The sequence below is a fragment of the Magallana gigas genome, chromosome 7 (assembly GCF_963853765.1).
Source record: "Magallana gigas chromosome 7, xbMagGiga1.1, whole genome shotgun sequence".
NCBI lineage: Eukaryota > Metazoa > Mollusca > Bivalvia > Ostreida > Ostreidae > Magallana > Magallana gigas.
In genome coordinates, this window is record NC_088859.1 from 20,612,583 (window position 1) to 20,638,134 (window position 25,552).

Below are 25,552 nucleotides of genomic sequence, written 5' to 3' on the forward strand. Positions count from 1 at the left end.
AATATGTTAAACGTTAGGAACAGTTTATTTATGCTTAAATGAATAAAAAGATAGACAAATCAGCTTAAAAAAGAATTTTAACTTGTATATTGAACCTATGTAAACAAACACAGGAGACAAGCCTTGTTTACATGACAAAGAATTGTGAGCACTGTATCTTGCTTATACATGTAACTCTTCAACTGACTCTCAAATTTCATTTGACCATTATAAATACATTCCTAGAGCATTATTAATTTTAAAAACAGAAAAATAGAATTTAACCAAATCGTGACCATGCCCCGTGAAATGCGAAGTGGAGACAGCCTTATGTTCGAGATAGTGTTGCTTTTGTTTAAAAATTGCGTGTAAGAATTATAAAATAAGGGCACCGCAAAGCGGAGCATCCCCTCGCGACATGACTTGTTGTAGGGGGAAATGCATTATTTAGGAAAATACATGTAAATTTTTCAGATCAAAATTTTTCAGATCAAAAAAAATATGACAGAAGAATTTCTAAAATCCACTTTGAGTTCATAATTTCTATTTTATCCTAATCCCAAGCTTTGTGGTGTATAAATTAGAGGAGGAGGGGTACATGTACGGGGTTGCACAGTTTTCCTATTCCTAGCAGAAACTCAAAACATGTACATATACGCTTTAAAGTTAAATAATATATATTCATTAAGTGATGACATTCATTTTTATATAGCATACATAAACGATCCGTTTCTGCGGGATAGTTTTTTTTAAATTTAGAATTAATATTATGCTTATTTTTAAGAATTAAAAGTAAATTTGCATGTAGAAATATGTTTTATTCCTTTAAAAAATATTACATATTTTTTGTTTTTACTCGTAAATGTAAAGTGGGTCTTAGAGTGTCGTGTTCGGCGCGATATTTACCGAGACTATAATCTATTCGGAAAATTTCGGAGTTTTTCATTGTATCGGGATCGGTATGTGGGGCATTCTAAATACCTGAAATACAAAAGAACTGAATGAAATAAAATTTTAAATAAATGATATATTTCAATGTCAAATAAGTTTGAAATACATTATCTCCAAGAAAATAATGATGAGTTTAACTTTGTATTAGAATAATGTACAAATCAACGTGTTCTCGATTACTTCATACTATGGCAATGGCCATACAATTAGAAATAAGAAATGTTTTCAGTAACGAATATGATTCTTAATAATAATAGTTAAACGAGTTGCTGAAGAATATATTAAAATTTACCATAAAGATTAATAGTACAACCAACTCGTTATTATCTTCATTGTGGTGTGCTTTTTATATAAACAGGTAGTGATGATATCGATTGATACAACAATTATATTTTTTTGCGGCCCATTTGACGCTTGCGCCAATTTTTTTCTTCTTATTGATATGAAACAATCTTCGCGTGATAAATGTGCGGTACTTGTCAAAGTATCTTCCGAATTTTGGACTAGTTTTATTGTAAGTAATACGGGAAAACTTGTTCGAAAGTCGACTGCTTGTTTCGATGTCAATCGGATGACTTTAATTTCTTGCCCGCTTAAACTTTTACCTATGGGCAATCTTCTAACCCTCCAATACTACAAAACGTTTGCTTTTTTACCTTTACAAGATTAAAATCCTAAATATATCAAGTTGTTGATTTGAACTCCACACGGTAGCGATTTACTTAAAGTCGTACATAAAATTACCGGAAATGTCTATTGTCAAGTCGTACATAGAATTCAAGTTTTAACTTCGCTTTTTAACGATAATTCAAAATTGTTTGAATCAGTTGACTTTGAAATCAATGGGGTTTGTCCTTTTACCATGCCAAAGAAGTGTACAAAGTTTGATGAATATTCATTGGAGGGTTTTCTGGGAATTTTGCTAAAGAGCTGACAATGAACAAACATACACACACATACATACATGTACACACACGCAGAGCAGCGATGCTATATCCCCCTCGCAACAAGTTGCGCGAGGGGATAATAATTGAATACATCACTTAAATTAAAATACCATTGTTAGATTAAAACAGAAATCAAGAGTAGGCCATCCGGAACAAAACATCCCATGGCGACCAAATACTATTAAACATCCGATTTATATGCACTTCTTGTAAAAAACAATAATACTTCAATTGTCTGATTATCATGCTTTTTACCGGAGTAAATTTGATGTACAGATTATAAGTCCGTGGTGAAAAAAACATATGGTACCGGTATTCCATACACGGATGCAGAAAATTTTCCGGGATAATGTGTTTGTCAATGCGATCAGAGGTCTATTTTCGGTAAATTTACTAGGTGAATTCACAGGGGCCAAGCTCGATTTAACATTAATTTTAATGTAACCATGAATAAAAAAAAGGGGTCGAACTCCGACCCGACCCAGATAAACAAAACTACCAGCTCGCTTCAAAAGCCTAAAAAATCAATAAATTTAAATTCGCAATATGCATATAGTTTTAAGAAAAGTGATGTCTGAGATACACTCATGGATAATTTCAAGTTGATGGGTCTTAAAATATCAGGGATATACGTCATTGCGTGGACCCTGAGGTCCACGCAGAAAATATATAAGCGAGGTTAGACCGGATGCTATGGGGGAAAATTCAGCCCGCGCATGAGCTAGCCTGGTTCCTGTGCGTAATGGGTAGCTCAGGGAACCAGGCTAGCACACGTTTATCTGAATCGGGATCGGGATTCCGTGCTATATGCACACATAAGTTCAATGGCGCTGTAATTGTAAAGTTGTCGGTAAACAGTACATAAAAAAAATTTTCCTTTTGAAGAAATGATTGGCATGTGATATGAACTATCAGTATAAACAGTACATAAACAAAATTTTTCTTTTGAAGAAATGATTGGCATGTGATATGAACTATCAGTATTATCAGGGACGTTAGTATATACGTCCCTGGTATTATGAAATAAGTTAATGTTATGCCGAAACTATAACATGCATCAAATAGCATAATTTGCAATGTTTTGTTGTTTTCCGAATACACATGGAACTTAACTTTACTTTTATAGAAGGCAAGGCTAGAGTACTTCCCTATTAAATTTTTTTAAGCATTTAAGTATGATTGAATAATTATGTCACTGTATAAAAGTTTAAATCTCAAAATGCATCAAAATACGGAATTTTTAATTTACACAAAGCTGTCACTGCATAGTTAACAAAGTAGTGCGAATCGTAATATGTGCACAAATAGTAGAATTCACCGAATGCTTGATACTATACATGCAAACTTCATTCATAGATAGATCATAATTATGTTAGAAGTATGAACCCTTTAAATTCTGAGATAAAAAGTCAGGGCTATACATACATGTATATGTAATACAACGTACAGATTTAGTGGTTAAAAGCAGAGGGCTAGAGTCGGTGGAATCTCTGATAATCTTAAGGCTTTCACGTTTTCGTTGGAAACACATGCAAATGGTCCACGTATTGTAGTCCTTTTTTAAAGGACAGCAACTTGTTATTCTCTTCATAGCCCTGACCGGTAATTGTCCAAGTAAAAATAAACTGGCGACTTCGAGAAAATAATGACGTATATCTCTGCTATTTTAAGACCCATTAACTTGAAATTCGCCATGCGTGTTTCTAGGACATCACTTTTCTTATAACTACATGCATATTGCAAATGCTATATAAATTAATTGATTTATTAAGCGAGCTGGTAGTTTTTTATCTGGTCGGAGTTCGACACTTCCTTTCTTTATTAATGGTTACATTGAAATTAATGTTAAAATGAGCTTGATCCCTGTAGGTGGATTAGACAGATTTGAATTTACCAAGGAGGTGGGGGGTTCAAACTTCCGGTCGCCCTCTAGATCTGCGTAAATGATTTTAATTACCTTGTAACTTTTGAAATGCGACTACTGTACCATCGGGGAAAATCAAGATTGATCGCGTACATTGAATAACTGAAATCTTCTTGGATATATAATAACATTAGCAATTGATATCGTTCTTTCTTAAGCAAACACAAGTTGTCAAAATTGTTGTATACCTATACTTAGGTTATTGTTATTCTTAATTTTTCTGAGCCTTGAAATCTCAAGTTTCACTCTTAAGAACTAATTGCCTGTCCTGATGACATCAATAATATCAAAAGTTTGAACGTTGCATTCTCCGAAATAGTACTAGCAATGGGAGCTATGTGGCAACGCACTTTGAAAAAATTACGCAGATTGAGAAAGTTGTTCAAAGTGCGTTGAATTTGGGACCAAGTTAACCCACTTTGAAAATGTTTTTTAAAGTGCCCTATGGAGGTACATCACTTTGAAAAAAAATTATCAAAGTGCGTTGTAACAGAGCCATCAATATCAATATTTTTATTAAAAATGATAACCCGATGCATGTTTAATGTGTTAACATTTAAATTTGCAATTAATGAAAATGGGATATGATAATCAAAATTGAGTTTTGAAGAAAAGAGGAAATTCACAATGCACGTGTGAAATCCTGATTTAGAAATAGAAGGTGATGTTTGAGGGGTAAGAATGGGGGATAGGGGGTGTCATCGCAACAAGCTGTTGTATACCGCTGTAGAATGTTAGTAATAATTGACGTTGATAAAAATCATTATTAACAAAAATCGTCTGTTTAGATTAAAATCAATGTTTATTTATTCTTAAGCTCAAAGATTTACTGGGGGACCTACTTCGCCGAATTCGAAGAGGAACATGCATTGATCTTGAAAAGGGAATAATTTTCGTGTCTTACTAAGTTTACATTTAAACAAAGCGTAAGTTAATTCGCTTGATAGATTCCCTCTAAAACATTCGAAGTATAATATATTTCGTTGTGACAGTTACGAAACAAATGTCAAAAAATTGATTTAATCCCCTCCCCATGGATGAGTTCATTCAAAGCATTGAAGATATCATTCTTTTGGCGAAAGGTAAAGCAGGACTTCGGACCATAATATAACATTCATAATTTTTACGCATTGATTACTGGACGAGTTCAAATTGGGACTATGAGAAAACTCCAGAGCACATACAGCTTGTGTACACATGCAGCTTTATTTGAAAACAAAAACCTTTCTAATTACCTTCCTATGGTTGGAAATGACAAAAAGGCCTTTGATATTTTGCATCTTCATATAACAAATACAATTTAAAAGAGGGTGTTCCAGTTCCTATACTAATTTTCCTTAAAGGATTTGCAGATAAAATGGAAAAATCAAAGCTACAGAATTTGATGTAAATCTTTTTTTGTACATTGTACGTAACGCCGTGAAGAATTTTATCTGTAAAATTTGTACTAACTTCCATAAGACCATGAAAAAAATTAAAAATGCGTAAACAAACATATGTGGCAGATTTCACACTCAATAAATGGGTAATCCTTATTCTTGTGCAAACTGCCTCCTTCAAACAAAATTTACTTAATCTTAATGTTTAAAGTAGGACAACTTTGTTAAAACTGCCATTTCTGATTTTGTTTTCAAAGAGGCACTTTTAAAAAAAAAATCTGACTTTTGCAAAAAAAAAAAAAAAAAACAATACCTTTTTAAAAATACCTGTAAATTTTAGAGATGTAAGTTAAATCTAAATTAGTCGAGTGGTAACAATGTTAGATTGATTGTAACAGATTCCGATTTTTTTTATTGGGTTCGAATCCGCAGCGGTTTTAATTTTTTAAATACAAATTTCTTTTAATTGCAAGGAAAGGTAATCGATACTAGGTTTTCAGATGTAAAAATCTACTCTCAAGTTGCATCAGCCTGGGTGTACAGAAGAAGACTTATATTTTCTATTCATTTGGAACTCTGTTTATTCCTACAGTTTTAAAGAGCTCTCTCAACTATAAACATTCGTTTACATTGATAAAACTGACCAATTTATTTCTTGTGAAGTCCGCAACTCGCAAAAAATAATATTGAAGCCTTTCCTTATATCCATAATATTTTGTTTCGTTTTTATAGAGAGCAAATGCATCTTGGTGTCCGTTATGATGGATGAATAATTGATGTTGAAAACAAATTATTGGCAAAATAATTCGATAGCCATTTTCCTGGTGTTCATAACAATTAATAAATCATCGGTTTATTTTATATAATTCTATGAATGCATTTAAACAGTTTATCTTGTTTGTCACAAGTCGTTTTATAAAAAAAAATGATTTTTGTTTTTTTAACCTACAATTTTCACTATAGAGTCGTTTTCTGTTATACATTGAAAAAATGGTAATAGTTACTAGGTTTTTAGATGTTAAAAAGTTACACTCTTTCACAAAGACATTTATTTCGGCAGATCAAATGTAATTATAAACTTGTTTATAATGATAAAGGAAGCTATTACTATTTATGATTTTAAAGTAAGTCATTGCAATTTTCTCATTTATGTTGTGTCTACAATTGCTTTCATCACGTGTGTGCTTGATATCTACAATAGTCTTAGAACAAGTCTTGCATCTATTTTAAATTTCGTCCAATTTCATGTTAAAACTTATGATCAAAGTTTATTGTGTCAATTAAAATCAAACTATATGATGTTTAACTGTAACAGTGTGGGTGAAGTCACTCATAAGACGGCATAACACACAATAAGTTAGTGTAACATTCACGATCCAGTATTTTTTTTTTAAATAATTCGCTGCCCTTAAGTTGTTAATTAAAAGCAGCTGACAATGGGACTAACTTTAGCACACGCAATAAATACATTAAAAGTCGAACTTAGATCGCTTTGAAACAAGTGTAACAGATTTTTGGACAAACTGGTTCCAAACTCCGTTCGAGCTTTCACAAGCAATGTGTGCGACAATAAGTAATTTCGACATTGCAGTCGCGCTCTGAGTTTCTAAAAATGCACTGGGTACACAGGACCTGACTGTTATTTTCTGTTCATGAGAACTCTGTTTATTTCTTCGGTTTTAAAGAGCTCTCTCAACTGTAAACATACGTTTAAATTTATAAAACTGACAAATTTATTTTTTGCAAAGTTTGCAACACGCAAAAAAATAATATGAAAGTCAATCCTTGTGTCCATAAAATATTGTTTCGTTTTTCAAAAAGCACTATGCATTTTATGTGCTCTGTCAATTGTTATTTGTATACTGTCCGTAACGATGGATGAATAATTGATGTTGAAACAAATGACGGTGTTTTATTGGCAAAATAATATTTAAGCTGTAACGTTACTGATGGTTGTAACACTGAATAATTCATGTTTTTTTTAAAAAGGAATTGAATACATATGCATCTCTTTCAAAAATGAATATAAATATGACCCAATCAATTTGAAACACAGGGAGATGATTATATTTCACTTCGTTTCCGTATTGTGATAGTTTTTTTTTTTCGTTTTTTTTTTTTGTTAATCAAAATAAACTTAAATTCTGTATATAATAGTGGTCCAGTAGTTTGACCAAGAATTTTGATTCGCATGGAAATGTACCTCTCTATGCCGAAGCGTTTCAATTACAGGGAATCAATTACAGGGAATTAAAGACAATACACTAGGCAAGGAATATTAATAGATACATGTAAGACTTTTCTTCTTTCAGCAGTCTGACATTTTCGATTGACTCCGTCTTAAATACATACCACCTACAGTTTAATAAAATCAAATTCACAATTGTCCTATTGACTCTGTCAATAGATAAATCTTCTTCACCAGATTCGTCTCGTCGCAAAGGCGGATCCAGGAGTTTAAGATAGAGTGGGGGGGGGGCGCCAGATGTAGGCGAGGGATTCTAGGATTTTAGAGATTTCGCAGGATAAATATGAATTATTTTTAGTAGAAATTCTCTTTATTTGATCTAATGATTACCTAAAAAATAATACCGTACATTGTGTTCATTACGCCAAAAACGATGAGAGTAGCATCTTACTAAATTGTGTTCCTCTGCTAAAGGATTGAGGAGAAGCACTCTTCCTGGTTGCTTTCAGGCATACATTTCATCTACTGATTAACGTTAATGTTAATGTCCTGATACACATTAAGAGGAAGGAGGGCATTCAATCATTCTTTACTTATTGTACTTTTGGACGCTCGTTTGATATATTTTATAGCCGAATTTTTGCGTTCTACCCTACTAGATGAAACTGCTGTGAGCTGTAATAAATGAAATACTTTTGTGATATTTGGGAACAGAGTGGAACATGTTCTGTTGTCCGATTTCAAGCGTAGGACTGGTATCTGGAACGTCTTCCTGGCTAAACCACAACCTCTTCCTAACCTCTACTTCTTGAGGAAAAGTTGAAGGCGATGGTAGATTTGAGTCGTAAAAAACAATAAGAGAAGATCTTATTTCTTAAGTGATTTTGTTGACATTATTAGAAAATATTACATGTAACACTGTTCATTGTCTTCTTTTTTCTGTGAAAACATTACGAATTGTGTGCTATATAGTCCAATAAATTCATAAGACGTATTGTTGCGGCGCATGCAGGGTTTACATACTAATTTTAATCGTACAACTTCTGACAATTATATACATGTAGGTAGTAGTAAAAAGGAATTATTCTTTAAATATTATAATGATAATTTCGAAGGGGGCGTGATGAAATCTATCATAAAGCCTTTAGGGCCTATTTCTTTTTTATCACACCCAGACCAAAATTATCATCTAATAATACTCAAAGAATGATTCCTTATATAATTTCTTAAGTAAATCCAACGTAGAGCTGCTTTAGAAATCGTGTTAAATCTCATGTTAATTTACTGGATCGTACTGTCTGAAAACGGTATGAAACTGTTTGCCTATACATGTAATACTCTTTGCAATCATCTTCTTGGATATTACTCCTTTGTGTTTCTACCACATCTCCTTGAAATTTCAAAGGTAATGTCTACTAAGTTTGCCATTTGTTCTGCCTTTGCGAATATTATATCATAATTCTTTTCATTCGATCTTGTAGATTTTACAGCTTCTTTCTCCAGTTTTACAATGTCATTAGCTTGGGAATCGTATTAATAAGATCCCTAGCTAGGGGATCTTATCAGTTCTGAATGACAGGGAAATTTTACAACAGATTTACAGGATGAATGTTTTTAACAAAAAAGAAACTTTTAATGGTAAGTACATGTACCCTACAACTAACAAAATTTATGCAAATTTTAGATCCAAACATAAAACCATTAGCTTTGGATTAGCTTGGAAAATTTATTCGCTATTTTTAACACTAGAGCAAAAGTTGTCGTTTTATTCACACTCATAGAGTCTAGCCTTTGCGCATGCACTGATATAACCCTTGAGTTACTAGAGGCAGTTCAATCAAACGCATCCCATGGCATCTAAACATATGAGTAGAGCTTCGTACATGTCCTCAAAATCTTGCAGTTATGTTTATAATCTCCACTTATCGGGTTTCACAGAGTTTTGGATTTTGTAATGATGTGTTCCGTGGGCTTTCCTTCGTTCACGGTGGCCACAGCTTGCTCGAGACGCCTGCTCCTCTTCGGAGAGTAACAAAAAAGTTGCTTCATTGAATCTAACATTAAATGTACAACTTCTCGCACCTAGTAACCCTTGCAGAGGACCAGATTTAATTAAATCATGGTTACAGCAGTAGTGATACATTGCCTTTGGAGACTTTTCTTGGGAATTCGCAGCGAAATCATTGTATTTTCCGGACATGTTTGCGGTCCCATCTCTGGTTTGCGAATGGCAGCAACGTACAGCAATCCCCGCAGAATAAAGTGCTTAAATGACATTGTCACATATTACCGCTCCACTTGTGCCTACACATTGTTAAAATTAAAATAACCGTTCTACAGGTTGTTCCGTGAATAGCGCATGGCGATTCCTAATTGCCTCCAATTACTTATATCACTCACCACATCGCATCGTAATCCAAATAGGGTCCTAATGGATGTTGATTTATTTCGTTTACTATTTCATTCTGAATGTAATTCCTAATGTACAACAGTAATTCGTTGTGACATGTTTTAGAGGTGTTTTTGGTATTTTTTTTTGTTTACACTTCTCAAGATGTTCGGCTAAAACCTTATCTCCAGAGTCAACTCAAAAATTCAAGAGCTCTTTGAAATTTCAATAGTTATAACCTTGATATGATTCCGAATCATCGTCTCTGTGACCACCAAAAGAGATTACTAGCCGACCACAAAAGATCAGCCATTTTGAAATCGATGATAGAATTTTGCGATTCTGTTTAATTCTTTCAGCTGTGCATGTGTCTATGGAAGCATCCACTCGTTTTGAAGGTTCTTGATATGTATCTATGAATGCTGTCATTTTAGCCATTGAAGACAAGTAATATTCAGTTACATCATGCTGTTTTAAATCCTCTTTTGCATCTTTCCAATTTCTATATGCTTCTGATTTAAATTTCTTGCCACAGAAATGAGAACTGTCAGAAAAGAACCGACAGGCAATGCAGAAAACCCCATCTTGAAATAAAATTCATTGTTTTTAAAATGGAGAGATCGACTGGCGCATTGAAAGCATTCAAATCAAGAGTCCATTAATTTAATAGTCAATTCTTTTCAAGAATTAGGGTTTAGTCTTGTATATCATTTTACAGATGCATCAAACATATCGAATGAATACTGATATTTTGTGTTTGTATGTTAACCATCAAAATCACTGTAAGAATAGTTGAAAGTATGAAATTATTGAGATATGAAATGTATGTGGTGTATTGACATTTACAAAATCGAAATTACTTTATAGAAATTATCGATAGTGCACCTTGATGACCATCTTCGCTAGCCAAGGGTTTTCGGTCCACTTTGCTCCCCATAAACCCTTGGCGGATTTCATTGCGAAAACTCGGTGACGAGCTCTGTTTTATGATTGGCTGCAGCTGCGAGTAGCTGATCCAATCGCAGTGCTTGTAAATATAAACTTTAAAAGAAAACAAATGTGTGATCTTTGGTAAATCATTCGGTGCTTTTAACAAATTGAGACACAAGTTCTCGAGTACAGTGCCTCGCCAACGATGGTCTAACCAGATCGCTTAAAAAACCTATATATTTTACTGGGATTGAACATAGTTCTACAAATTTGTCAAGGATGGGAAGTAAACATGGCGAATGTAGAAGCTGCCCATCCCGTTAGTATATACGTTCCTGCTTATGGTTATTGCTTTTAAAGGTTTAATGAGATTTATTTTATCTAATTTCTTTGGTTCACAATATTTACGACAACGATACCTGATTTTATGACATGAAAGCTTTGATATAAATCGCGACTTTTTCACCCCCGGTACAGGTCCTTACAAAACACTATGAATAAAACATTCCATGCTTTCCCTAGTTTATAACTTCATTCGTATTTAATAGCATCGTTAATTATGTTCCGATATTCGGTAGTCAACATGTTTTCAAGTTGTATTAATGCCGTAGTGTGTATATAACCCGTTGTTTAATTCGATTAAAATGTAAATATGCAAGGGGCGCAACTCAGGTTGCTCGCTAGATAGCGCCACCACAACACCGAGTTTTCGCAATGAAATCCGCCAAGGGTTTATGGGGAGCAAAGTGGACCGAAAACCCTTGGCTAGCGAAAATGCTTGATGACTTTCAATAGAGGCCTTCACGGTAACTGCAGAGCTGTTCTCCGCGCATGCGTACAAACGCTTCCGCAGGGCAAGTTTCGTTTTAGTGAAAACGCCTCTTTCGGTTTAATCGGCTCTAAACTGATTACAACGGTGCGAAGCTGTAGCGTGTACATGTGTACTAGCAAGGACCATGCGAAGGGAAAAGAGAAGGGAAATAGGTGTTTTTTTCAGGTAACTGAATAGGTTTTCATTGATTTTCTTTTTTTTTTGGGAGGGGGGGGGGGGGTGGGTAAGTGATTGAGAAAAGCAATATCACTAGGTTAATCGAAGTCGTTTGACAATTATATTGCAACAAATTATATTTTAAATACATTACATAATCAGTTTTCTGACAAATGGATTGCTGAATATATTTAATTGTATTCTAACGTGCATACAAACAATGTACATGTACATATATAGTAGTTTATACAGTCTGTATATATAGTAGGAGTTTTATTGTGCATCTTTTGATTAATTCAAGATTCCTTAAAGATGCAAAGAAACGACGACTCTTGTTGAGAGCATTGAATTGGGAAGATTTTGTTCCCACTGACCACTGTTTTTTGGTTGGCACAGTGATGATCCAGCGGATGAGAATTATATTCCCACCATATTTTCATACAAGGAGAAACCAGTGAATGCTGAAAAGGAGAACAGAACAGCCAAATGAAATATTCAATAGGTACATGAATTAGAATTCTACCTGTATTTAATTTAGTTTTTTTAAATTAAGGTTAAGCAAAACAAAACATCATGAAAATATATTAGAATATTATGGTATCATACGTAATAAAAAATTCATAGGTATTTTAAATGAAGTTGTAACATTGTTTTTTTAAGAATTGAAGAACTTCAGAGTAGCAGAGTATAAGCAGAAGGAGCAAGAGAAAAGACAGCTGAGTTTTTCTACCTTCATTCACTTATCCTACACCAAGAGCAGAGACGAGGAACCCAGCATTGATACAGAGGGATTGAAGATTGAACCAGATGATGTAGACATTGGGGTCAGGCATACAAGAGATGCAGGTATTTTGAACCTAAAAGGCAATGAAAATTTAATTGATCAATATAAACCTTAAGATTTGCATTTGCACAATATGCCTGTAAACATGTGCAATTCGTTGTAGGTGTACAGTGTGATCCAGATCCACTCTTTCTAGAAAACATGGCTTTAAAATCAGAGTTAAGAAGGTTTCAAAGTCTGCAATGATCTGTTGACAACATAAAGGATGATGATACCAAGACAAAATTCTTAGTTCTCCACTAATTATTATTATTATCACTATAATTAAACTAAAGATTTGATACCTTACAGTTCTCTGCCGACAAAATGAGACCCTTCATGGCAATCTCCATCGGATCTTCCGGTGTTCTAACTTCCTCTTCCCTTACAACATCAGGAGTGTCATCGGGGATGGTCCACAAGTGACTCATGCCTAGAATTGATATTGTTTTTTATTTTATAAACTTATACATGTACAATTTTGTGAAACAAATGATATAATTCATTAAAAAATGATTTGATTTTTTTGTGTGTATCCCACCAGTTTTGGGAAATAGGCTTTTACGGTTTGCAGTTGCTTGAGTGCATTCATTGGTTGAATGCCCTCTCTTCGGGATGCCGGGGATCAAAGTTGATCTGTTTTCTCTCCCGATACTGGAGTTCTCCTTCAGCTGAAATTTTTGGTTTGCCCAAGTTCCACTCTTTTAAAGGCTTATGGTCCTTTCCATCGGACAAGAAACATTCCACTGGCAGATTTGTGATCTTGCACTCTCCGACTTTAGGACCTCTGTTAGACGAAGGTGGTGCAGATGAAAAAGCAGTCCCCTATTTGACTGCATGTCTGGGCCAGACTATTAGATTTTATAAATAATTTAGCACAATTTTCTCCCATTCAAAATTATATTTTCTCAAAATATGATGACTTTTACTTTTTCAAATAAATTTACAAGTTCATGCATAAATCAATAATACAATTATTACCTCTCCAAATATTTTAAGAAGCTATTTTTGGTTAAATATTGTAAAATTTGAAAATTCTAAACCGGTGAAAGTATTTCAATTATAATGTACTTAAATCCACATTAATATTGACAGATGTCCCATACGACCTTAAATTGGTAATATTGTGCCCACCCGACAGGACATTCACAATAGGCAATATGGACCATTGTCTTTGTATTTCATTTTTTTATAGATGCCAAACAGAAAGCTCTGACATAGTCAACTGAGTCATCAATCTGCAATGTTAAAGTTTAAAATGAGTGTTTTGAAGGAAGAGTTTTACAATAGTGTAGACACTGAAAAAAAATGATGTTCTTGTAAATGCTTATCAGCTAAATTATATTTCAAAGATGAGAGCGGGCTGGAAAACCATTGATTTAATACGTTTATATACATTAAATTCATCTAGATCTAATCAGAGGCACGTTTATAAGCATTATGATATTTCGGGGGAGGGGGCGTGTATTTACATAATACATACATGAGATGTCATAATTTGTGAAATATCTCCAGCCTCAAAATGCTTAACAGCACTGTCCAGTCCTTTAAAGTTCTTTACTTCTTTCCCTTCTTCCGTATGTCGCAATACCATCATTTGATAAATTCTTTGGCAGGGAGGTGGGTGTGACGAGAGAATACGCGGCTGACTGCACTTGGGGGAGGTTTCCGTGACCAGCTGGTACCTCTGGTATAATACTAACTGATGATGCTGCCTGGTATTTGATAGGTATGTCCATCAATGGCCCTCTCCTTTTTCTACTATTTCAATCCTCAAGATTACGATCAGTCATCTTTGCACTTAAGCATCGTTTTGCACTAATTTTCAGGCACGTAGCATCGTTTTTGAAAGTGGGGGGGGGGGGCAGACTCATCCAAAAAATGTTGACAAGCAAAAAAGAAAATAAAAAGGATATTTGGAAATTTCCAAACTCTTCAAAATCCTAATCCGGGGGGGGGGGGGGGGGGGGGTAGTATATCTATAACTTCAATTTCACGCCTAATTTCCTTATTTTAATATAATTTTTTACACACTCCTAAAACAGGGGGGCGGGGCAACTCAATGATAATTCAATTTTTTATATGTGCCTGATTTTTAAATAATTTGTAGCAGATACTTTTAATTTTTATGCCTAAAATACACAATTAACACCTCAAAATAACATCTATACTACTATATTAAAATAATAGACTCGAGTTTTTGGGCTTTAATACCGAGAAATTGGAAGAGTACTGTCATTTGTTTTATATATTTTAAACATTATTGGCACTTGAAGATTACCAATTTGTTTTTATTTTTTCTAAATCAAGCTTCGCTAATTAATAATCAGCGAAACTTCCTTTAAAAAATCCGGAAATCATATGGATTTTTCAGTCTTGCGCATGCGCATTACATTCACGCTAAATCACGGAAAGCTCTTTAGTTTTTGTTTCCAGAATATCACATTTGCATGAATAAACGATATTACAAATATGTGTAAATTTTCATTGAAAATTTGTCATATATATATTCTATTCATCAAAGGTACATGTTATACGGGAGATAACTCTAACTCAGTGCATTTAATATAAAAAACCCCGATAGTTTCGAATGTCAACTCGAAGCGAGTGAAAAACGTTGCGGTAGAATGTGTTGAATTCTTCATTAAAATGAATTAAATCTTTAGATGGAAGGTACCTGCAGCCTCAAAATTATGAATAATTTGACTGTTATTTTCAATACAGCTTCATTAATTTTCTCCAAAATCGTTTCGGAGCGATTCTGCAATTTTTTGCTACATTACGGGTATATGGGAGGCAATTTAACTGTGGTATAGGCCTGTCCCGAGACACAGTTCGATTATTCCGTGTCGATGTATCTATTTCATAAATATCCGATATCATATACAATGTCAACCCGTGCATGCACGGGTCAAAGTCTAGTAACATAAAAAAAGCAAACACACTTTCATAAAAGAATCGTTTATTTCCAGCAAACAAAACGAGTACTATGTATCCAATGTACACAAACCTCTTCATTAGAGTCGAAGGATTCTACCAATTTTGCGGTAAAATACCTTAAGTTTGATTTGTATTGAGTTTGCACACTTAACTCTGTTAACCACTGTAAGACTGTGCGTGGGAAAAACATGGCGTTACCGACTGTCCTTTGTGAAAAATGATGTATTGATGTCATATCATCACGTCTTGTTGCTTATGACAAGACGTGATGTTGTGTTGACGTGGAATTTAAGACTATTCCTAACAAAGGAAAGGTCACTTTCATAAGGTTTAAGGTAATAACACGTAAACCTTCCAAATAATGTACAATAGTTGTCTTGTCTTCGAAAACTATGAAATGTCGATGACAATTGTTATACTCCAAAGCATTAAAGGCTTGTCGAGAAAAGGTTTTCTGCAGTCTGTTTAAGTTGCAATTAGACATCAAATCAGTGAGCTGTTTACTCTGATACATAGAGTAAAAGCTTAAATGGTTTGTACACACATAAACGCAATACGGGTTGCGTTAAAGTTAAGAGTTACGAGCGATGAGTAATTGGTCATTTTTGAAAGTTTTTATTTGCAGCTGAAAATCTGAGGGGAATTCTTGAAACGAGTTCTTTTTATTCTTATTAAGATAATATAATACAAGTACGTTACTTTTATTTCAATTTTATTGGTTCGTAAAAAAGACATCATGAACAGTCAACTATGCTCATAATGTAAAATAAAACGACTGGTGCGCAGAAGGATGAATCCAATACTAGTCTAGTACTTCTAGTACTAATCATTGCAAACTTTTTAAAGATTTGTCTGATTTCAATGACTCATTGGCGTCGTATTCTTGTGCCATACATGTATATGCCACGATTTTTTAAAGACATTGAAATGAAACTTACCAAAGTGCACGTAGTTGTCCATGAAACTGAATTTCCCAGAGATTTTCGTGATTTTGTCGTAATGTAGGACCGAGGTTAATACATCACTAAGCCAGCGAGATTATCGTGCATGAAATGGTTTACCCTAATGTCAAAGATATACTTGTTTTTTCTCAAAAATGATTTGCATTGTCGATACTACAATTACATACATATTTATGATATATATCACGTTAGCTTCAAACCAAGTATAGATTGGCAAAGACACGTTTGCAAGTTACAATCAAAAATACTTATATAAGCCTTCTTTTTGGGGGGTGTTATATGTGCTTTTTAATAAAATTTGGTACTTAGGTTTTTCTTTTGTTGTTTTCTTTTTCGGTGTTTAAAAAATGTTTTTGAGGCTATGTTCAAAAATTTATTCATTTCAAAAATTTATTTAAAATTCTGAGTGAATGTAAAAATGATGAATTGGACATCATTAGATTGATGAAGAATCGTGTACATTGGAAGTCGAAATCAGTCTTTGTATTACGATAAATAGGCGTGGATCAAAATAAAAATCGATATCATTTCTGTGGGAGATAGCAGGGATGCATATAAATATGTTCTTGATAATCGTGTTCATCTGTTTGGCAATGGATAATTGTTAGAATTTATTCTTTTGGTTCAGTTTTTGTATAAACACATTTTTAATACTTCAATGTCGATTCAAAGATTGGAAATCTAAAATATAACTAGTGACCACAGACTGACAATTTAAATTGATAAAAATGTATGTTTCATTCTCTTTCTATTAGGAAGTAGTATATGAAAGACCTGTTATTGTCTGTGCTTATTACAAAAACAAGAAAAAAGCTGTCAATGGTACAGCAAACCGGGTTTTCTTTTGTGTGAACAGTATCCATAATCCATTTGTCAACCCTACCCAACCCTATATAAATTATCAAAAATCAAAATCTAAGTATATGCATATCTCTGATATATGTACAATTGATCTGCAAAACAACAACTTCCTATCTTGAGAACTGTAGGAGTTATCCGTACAATAGGGTAACCATATATGCGATATTCTGCGTGAAAATGAGTAAGTTCAACCGATGGTATTTTTTCATAAATTATTATTAACCGGGGTTTCCAAAGGAAACATCCGGTTATTGACATGGTGAAAATGGCGGGCGGAGGGCTGCCAAAAGAGTACCCTTGTTGTACAGATAACTCCTCCTACAGTTTTCAAGATAGAAAGTCTTTTGCAGATCAATTGTACATATATCAGAGCTATGCATTTTAATTGGATTTTTAAAGTTTTGATAAACGCAGTAAGGTTACACGTTTGGCAGCCACCCGCCCGCCCGGGATTTTCACCATGTCCGGATTTTTCCTTTGGAAAACCTAGTTATCTAGGTTTGGTAAAATATGTATTTAGTTTTTCTGCCAATTGTTTTTCTTGATAAAAAAAATAGACTGTCCTTAAAAGATAACGGATGGAATGTTTTCTCACTCCATCTGTCTGATCAACTACATTGTCGTTGTCATACTGTATGTCAGTCAGTTCCACTCAGCTAATTTGCCATTATTTAATCTCAGCAGAACAGAACTCTTTTGTTTAATCACACATCGACCGATGTTCTTCCGTCTGTTATTTCTTCAGACTTCTCTAGAACTAAAGGACTGATTTCAACTTTATTTTCAGAATTCTATATTGTATATAATTTTGGTGTAGAAGCTGATTATAATGTCGTTGTCGCAGAATAATAGTCTTAGGAACCATAGTCTAGAAATGTTGACAAATATTAAAGCTTCCTATTATAGTGTAGAGTGAATTCCTAAAATAGTATTTCAAGATCTTTTTTAAATACCTGTATAATTTTGATCGGTTAAATTGGGGTTGACAAATGGAAAGTATTTATTTAAACATTTTAGTACCCATCTTAATATGAAATAACTATATTCTTACCAACGTTTTACAAGATAAGCATGTAGACCGAAAGTGATCAAACCTACCCATCCCTCGTCATTTTTTTTTAAAACAAAACGATTTTTCCTTTTATAAGTTTTTTCGCTCTTTTTTCTTTAACTAAGGATCCTCGACACCCTGTGACTTCTACGTTTTATGACAGTACATGGCGATTTGAACGTATTGTTAAACAGTTTATATCGCCAAACTTTGTTGTCAGGTCCCGAGTTCGAATACCGCAAGGACTTTTATTTTCAGAGGTAAACAGAGGTAAAAAAAAAATTAAAAATTGATCCCCCCCTCCCCCAATTGATTTTTTTTTTGTCATTTTCAGGTCTAACACATACTAGAAATCCATAACTTTAAGTAATTTAGAAGTTATGGTTTGTGTGTAGAACTTTTCCCAGGTGTTTGGAGGCCACCTTAAACCAAATTAAAATACTCAATCTCATGTATTTTTCTTACGTCATGTGAACATTTTATTGAAGTTAACGATTCAAATTATATAGGCTACCCCACAGCGCAAGAATTAAAAAAGAAAAATAAACCCGAAACTCTTAAACTTCTGAATACCGGTATATACCACTTTTAATGATAAAAGCATTAAAAAACAAACAAAATACATTCAATACAATACAAATCAGATCGAAACAATATTTTAAAAGGATCACTAACAATTATGTATGTCTTCGTTTCTTTTATCTCCCCTCTTGAATTTGGTTTTGCGTTTTAAATGGACAAGTGTAGGATTTTTTGTCGCCATTTATTTTTATTGCTTTTTTTTCGTGTATCATTAAAGTTCAGTTAGTGACCATCCGTGTATCCTGCGTACTCTGTAACCATCCTCGTATCCTGCCTACACTGTAATCATTCGTTTATCATGCTTAAACTGTAATCGTCCGTGCATCCTGCATATACTGCAATCTTCCGTGTAAGCATCCTCGTATCCTGCCTACATTGTAATCATTCGTTTATCATGCTGAAACTGTAATTGTCCGTGCATCCTGCATATACTGTAATCGTCCGTGCATCCTGCCTACACTGTTATCATTCTTTTATCATGTTAAAACTGTAATCGTCCGTGTATCCTGTGCACTTTGTAATCATCCTCGTATCCTGCGTACATGTACAGTGTGATCAGTGATCAGCGTGTATCGTGTATGGTTGTTCTTGAATCAGAATTGTGCGTAATAATTGTCAACAATAACGGCGAAACAACTGTATACACGCATCAAACTCAAGTTTCATTCAAAAAAAAAATTATTTGCATTCCATGGTATTTTGTTTAAAAATTCTTTGCAGTATGAATTTCTCCATTTAAAGGGATATTCAGTATACAAAAATGATGCGATTAACAAGGATCAATCCGATCAGAATGTCGTTTAACCTTTATTTCTTGCTTGCATGATTTGAAAACTTTAAACAAAACTCAAACGTGATCATAGATTCTGATTATGAAGCTATACAAAAGCATTAGATCAATTCTCTAAACTATAGCAAAAAGTTAAACGTATAGAAAACAAATATGGGACAAAAAAATGGAACTACACAGCGATTGTTCCCAGTTTCACGTACATTGACTAAAAATAATACACACTCTGTTCACAAAATTAGAAATTAATTTGAAAACTTTAACTTTAGTAAACAATGAAATGGTGAAAAGGGAAAATACAGATCAAACAGATTCATTTAATATTTTTTCAAAAGTAAGTTATAATTTATAAGTTATAATTTATTTTTTTTATGATCAGCTTTCATCATCTAGCACTTTGTGTCATTGGGAGTTGTCCCGCTTTTACTGACATCAAAGCAATTCTTTAATGAATATAAAATAAAAATACCGACCTCCTAATACGTTGTACGTGAAAATGTGCAATATTTATGTTACAATGTTATTCAAAAGTAATTGCCATTTCATTTAAATACAATAACTAAACAAGATATGTTTCATAACAAACGAAGTGCAATCATGAAAAAGTAAATCTACTAAAATGAATGTTTGTACAACGGTTCAGAGTAACATGTATTGTTTTGATGTTTCTTGATTGATATTTCGCAAACAGTGGCAATATATTCGTTATTTAATATGTGATTTTTGTGACATTACTACATTGGTCAACTCGAAAAAGATGTACTTACACCCAATATACGGTCAAACAAACAAAACACCACCACCCCCACCGCAGTGAAAGGCATAATTGTCCAAATGCTTTTCACCATGCTAAAATTAGCAGCCCTCCTGCCATTTACAAATACATACATTAGAATGGCATCCGTTTAAACTTATCAAATCAAGATTATAAAATACATACCAAATACAGAAGTGTCATTTTTAACGTGCTCTAGGTACCATTTCTTTTTAGAAAGCACCCATTTTCATATAATAGATGATCTTCGCGACATCGGCTACATGATTATAGTCTGTCCCAAGATATTTATGCAGCACATTTGGACGATTAAAAAAAATACACATACCTGTGAAAGAAGTGCAATTGTAATAGTTGAAAGGGATAATTTCCAAGATAATTTCACTGTAACGTTATCAACTTTCACTCAGAAAAATTCAAAGGAACGAAAACATATTTCTTACAGGAATTTATAATGGGGAATGTTTACATATTTTCTCCATTCGGAATACATCGCGCAATTTTTCAACGTTATCATCCGGGCTTGCTGCAATACAAAATCTCCGTAGACATCACATTTTTAGCATTGTATTGAAACCTGATAAGCTAACAGGGGCGTTTCGACTGAGAAATCTTGGAAATTTTTCATACTTTTGAATGAACATCGTTTGAACCCTGAGGTATTTATAAATATCAAGCAACTAAGCAAAATGTGAATCCAGGATATCTTGGGACAGAGTATAGTGTAACAGGTGCGGTTAAAAACGACAATGCTTTTAAATTAAAATGTACGACCGTGTGTTCACATGAAGAATTGTGTTTATGACTAGATATATTTTATGTAACCTGCATCTACTGAATACATTCTGCATCATGGTCGAAAAAGGTTCAAATTATCTTATCATATCGTAGGCTCAATTGTTAATATAATGTCGCGTTTTCATTTTAAACATGCCTCAACTGACGCATCTACATACTACACACATTTCAAAAGCGATATGGGAACAATTGAGAGACCATCTGACAATTTAAACGTCATGTGATGGCATTTTCAAAAATGTAACAGCAGCTAAATATTCATGTATTTCTTCAAAATATTCTAAGCTCTTTTCTCACAAACTCGTTTTAAAGCATAACGAATCAACGTATAGATGTCGGGAAGAAGGATCAGAGCAAAAAACGCCGATATAAGACCGACCCCAAGTACCATTCCCATGGCTTGTGATGACATTCGCTCATCTTTTGCGCTTGTTTTGCTACGCTGATATTTTGAGGTAGTGTTCATCGGTACAGTTAATTTCTTTTTTATTTTGTCAATTCTCTTCCGAATTTCTTTTGTTTCGTTGACCAACAGATATTCATTATTAGGTGTAGAAGTCGTAGAACTTTCCCCACTGCAGTTACATGTATCTGAAAAGGTTAATATATAACAGGATTATGTAAGCTATTTGACATCTAATTTGCATATTTTGAATATCTTAACCCCAAAACTAGTACAATTTACCATAGCTAAGATAAAAATTCCTCTGTGCAAGCTCACAAATGATACCATCGCTTAGAAAAAATCATAACTCAAGTATTTTATTATCATAGAAAATGATGGATGCTATCCATTTAACCGTCCATGTTCTATCAATAACAACTGCTTTATTTTTTTAAATTGTTAATGCTAATATGAGTACACTAACCAATTTTTTTCTTGAAATTCCATTTTATTTCAACTTAACTGTTAATGCAAATAGACATTTTTATCATTATCAGTTATGATAACAAACATGACTGGAATCAAACAAAAAGTTAAGCTTTTTTTTTTACCGTCTATAGGTCTTAAAATCTTAAACAGTAATAAGTTATCAAAGAAAATGTGTGTCTTTTTCATATTTATAAATGTTGCCCTCCGGTACATGCCTTGGCTTGTGGAATTTTTTTTTTAAACATGCGCCTTTTAAGCGTGGGTGTCTAACATTGAGAAATGCGTATCATATGCGTTTTAGTTGAGATCACATCATTTTAATAAAATGAATTTTAATCCACTGCATTCAGAATCTTAATGTTTTACTGTTATTAGTTTTACTATATGCAATTTTCTTTGCTGATATCAGCCATACAGTATCAAATTTTCACAATTTTGGCATTTGCTCAAACAATACAAAAAGAAAAGAACAAATAATTTCAATAGATATTATAAAATATTGTTTTTGACTAATTGTAATGGAAAAATAAAGCCTTAATTTCACTCATTACCGTCTTCCAAGGAAGATGGTATAAAGAGTTAAAATAATTTACAGTCTCCGGGTTGTGCACTTCCTTTCCTTTGTGATTGGGTGAAAATACATGATATGAAAATTTACATTTATTTCATTGGTTGAAAAACTGTTCGGCGCAAGGGAGATAATTTTCTGATGATCTTTTTCACGTACGACTTAACAAATTTCGTAGATTTCAAATCTTAAAAAGTGAGAAAACGAAAAAGCAATGCAAATTGCTATAAATGAAATTCAGTCTTTGGTTTTCAGGTCCTAGTAACATTATATAAATAGTGCCTGTTTGGGAGGGTAACAGTTGAAATTGACACCCCGAGAAAACCATTGTCAACCGACGCGAAGCGGAGGTTGACAATGGTTTTCGAGGGGGTGTCAATTTCAACTGTTATCCTCCCAAACAGGCACTATTTATTTTGTTATACTGAATATCTTTTTTAAAATTTTTAAGAAAATTTTACTGCTTTTATATAGGAATAACGTGAATTCTACAGCGAACCGTACGCGCATAATTTTCGCGCATGTAACATTTTTTAATGTTACCCGTTGCCAAGTGCGTTGCTAACGCTGAGGGTAATAGTAAATATTATTAACTGCGTCTTAACCAATCAGATTTCAGTATTTAACATGAAAGTATAACAATCTGTAATATCTATTGAAATTATTTGTTTTCCTTTTTAGAATTGTTTATTCAAATATTTATACAAAAATGTAAAAAAAAAAAAATTGATGCGGTATGCCTAATATCGGTAAAGTTATTTGCACCTTAGATAGATAAATGCAGTGGCATAAATTTGATTTTATCAAAATAATACGAGTCTACAACCCTACCCAAGATCTCTTTTACCCTATAGTCGATTTCAGCTTATAAGCTCGGGTACACAGTTCTCAATTTTAGACACGCAGACTTAAACGACACATGACACAAAAATGTCTGGATAAATCCACTCGCCATGCTATGTAGAGGAAGGTTACATTTATATAAAACAGAGTTAATCTGTCTTTGATAACTAAGTGCTGTTTAGGGTTTGTTCTAAAGACGGTTAGCTTTTTTAAAAAAAGCTAAACTTGTAGCAATTTTTATTTTTCGTTTTCTCACTCTTTAATCCCCCTTGTGCCAAACTGTATTTCAATCAATGAAATAAATGTAAATTTTCATATCATGTCTTTTCTGCCAATCACAAATGAGAGGAAGTGCACAAATCGGAGACTTAAAAATTATTTCAACTCTTTAAACCGTCTTCCTTTTTATATCAAGAGGAACCATGTTGAAATAGTGGGAAATATCTTGTACTAAAAAGTAAGTTTTTGAACGTTTTTAATGATCTTTGCAAGTCGCTTTTTTCTAAAACAACCAAAAAAAAAAAACCGTTGATTTGATATTTCATATATTATATAAGATTTTTAAATATTTACCTCTAGATCTTTCAACAAATATTGCCATGAAATCAGCAGTCTCTGGAAAAAAGCCAAAATTTGATAAATATTTGACACTGAAAAAATCTTATTCACCTCTATTTTAAAGAACCGGATATTTTTATGTGGACGCGCTCTATTTTACTACACTGTTTGGGTAAAATATGTACAATTATCTGTAAATGTGTTGCCAAAAATGATTTTATTTACAATAAAATTAGTTTTCCGTGTAGATAAGCGGTCTTACCTACACATATCGCTAAATCAGAACCTAGTAATAAAATTCGTTTATGATGAAAATTTCATTTAATATGTTTACAATAATAATATTTAGTTGAATCTCTGCTACCTAATTCTCATTGGCCGTCCCAAAGTAATATCGATCAAGGTCAATAAACATGCCGAACAAATTCAAGCATTTTCCCCATCATTTAAAATTGACGCAAATTATAGCGTGTATAGCTTTAAGTATTTTTAAATAAAGTTTAAATGTCCTACAAAACTGATTCTTTTCAGTTCCCGTTAGAGATACACATCTAAGTGTCATTTATTTATAATTTGAGCCAAACTCGTAGCGGAAGTGAATTACTCCCCAACGTGCACTATTACGGAGATCCTTCGGAGTTGTAAACCCTCTCTTCCAAATTACCCGGGGAGGCTACATTCTAACAGCTATGGTGACCTCTAATTTATTTATTTGTATACATGTATATATACTTTGCAAAAAACAGCAAGTTAAACGTCGCGTGCTCGCGTTAATGATCGAGTTACAGTGTCGAACAAAATGGTTGCTAAATGTACAAATGTAGCAGTGCCCAAATGCTGGAATTCGTTTTTATTTTCAGTTGTTAATACCCCTCATTCAGCTTAGCGCGTAATATTAATTTGTTTGCACATTATACCGTTGCAGTTATATATATTATATATTAAAAAAAAACAAATGATGAGAAGCTTATATATTTACATGTTGTTAACTTCTAGTTCTAACAGCGTTCAACGTGCCGTAGCTTTCCCCTCTCTTTAATTACAAAATTTCAGAATATAAGTATGTTATATGATAAATCACACTAAATGTAATTTGAATATAAAATACACCGGGTGTGCGACAACGTAGACAAATCACGCAAGCAGTGTGCATGTATGTGAAACCTTTAAGTTATCACTCCAAGTCACCGAGAAATTTATTTCTGCAAAGTTTTTATTAACTAGGTTGAAAAATCATTTTCACTATATTTCAATGCTATTGAACAGTTGTCATGCAGATCTGGTAGATGAATATAGTTCTCTTACCCCCTGGCATCCAAGAATATGATTGCGTACTGACGTAATGAACGGTGGTTTTATCTACTCTATACATTCGACACGGGTCTTCTTCTCCATCGAGGACAACGACCCAACCTTGTTCTTTACATTCATAGTAGCCTTCATTGATGTAGA

At 33.4% G+C, this 25,552-nt stretch overlaps 2 long non-coding RNA genes across 2 annotated transcripts; both read right to left on the minus strand.

Moving 5' to 3' along the window:
• Nucleotides 1-11,799: 11,799 nt before the first annotated feature.
• On the minus strand, nt 11,800-12,935 carry LOC136270241 (uncharacterized). Its single transcript, XR_010707988.1, has 3 exons — nt 12,804-12,935; nt 12,406-12,532; nt 11,800-12,136 (listed from the first exon to the last, which is right to left on the minus strand). It is a non-coding gene; the product is annotated as an uncharacterized lncRNA (long non-coding RNA).
• Nucleotides 12,936-19,968: 7,033 nt separating this feature from the next.
• On the minus strand, nt 19,969-25,552 carry LOC109620378 (uncharacterized). The gene is made up of 3 exons (XR_004598275.2): nt 25,406-25,552; nt 24,116-24,157; nt 19,969-21,848 (listed from the first exon to the last, which is right to left on the minus strand). It is a non-coding gene; the product is annotated as an uncharacterized lncRNA (long non-coding RNA).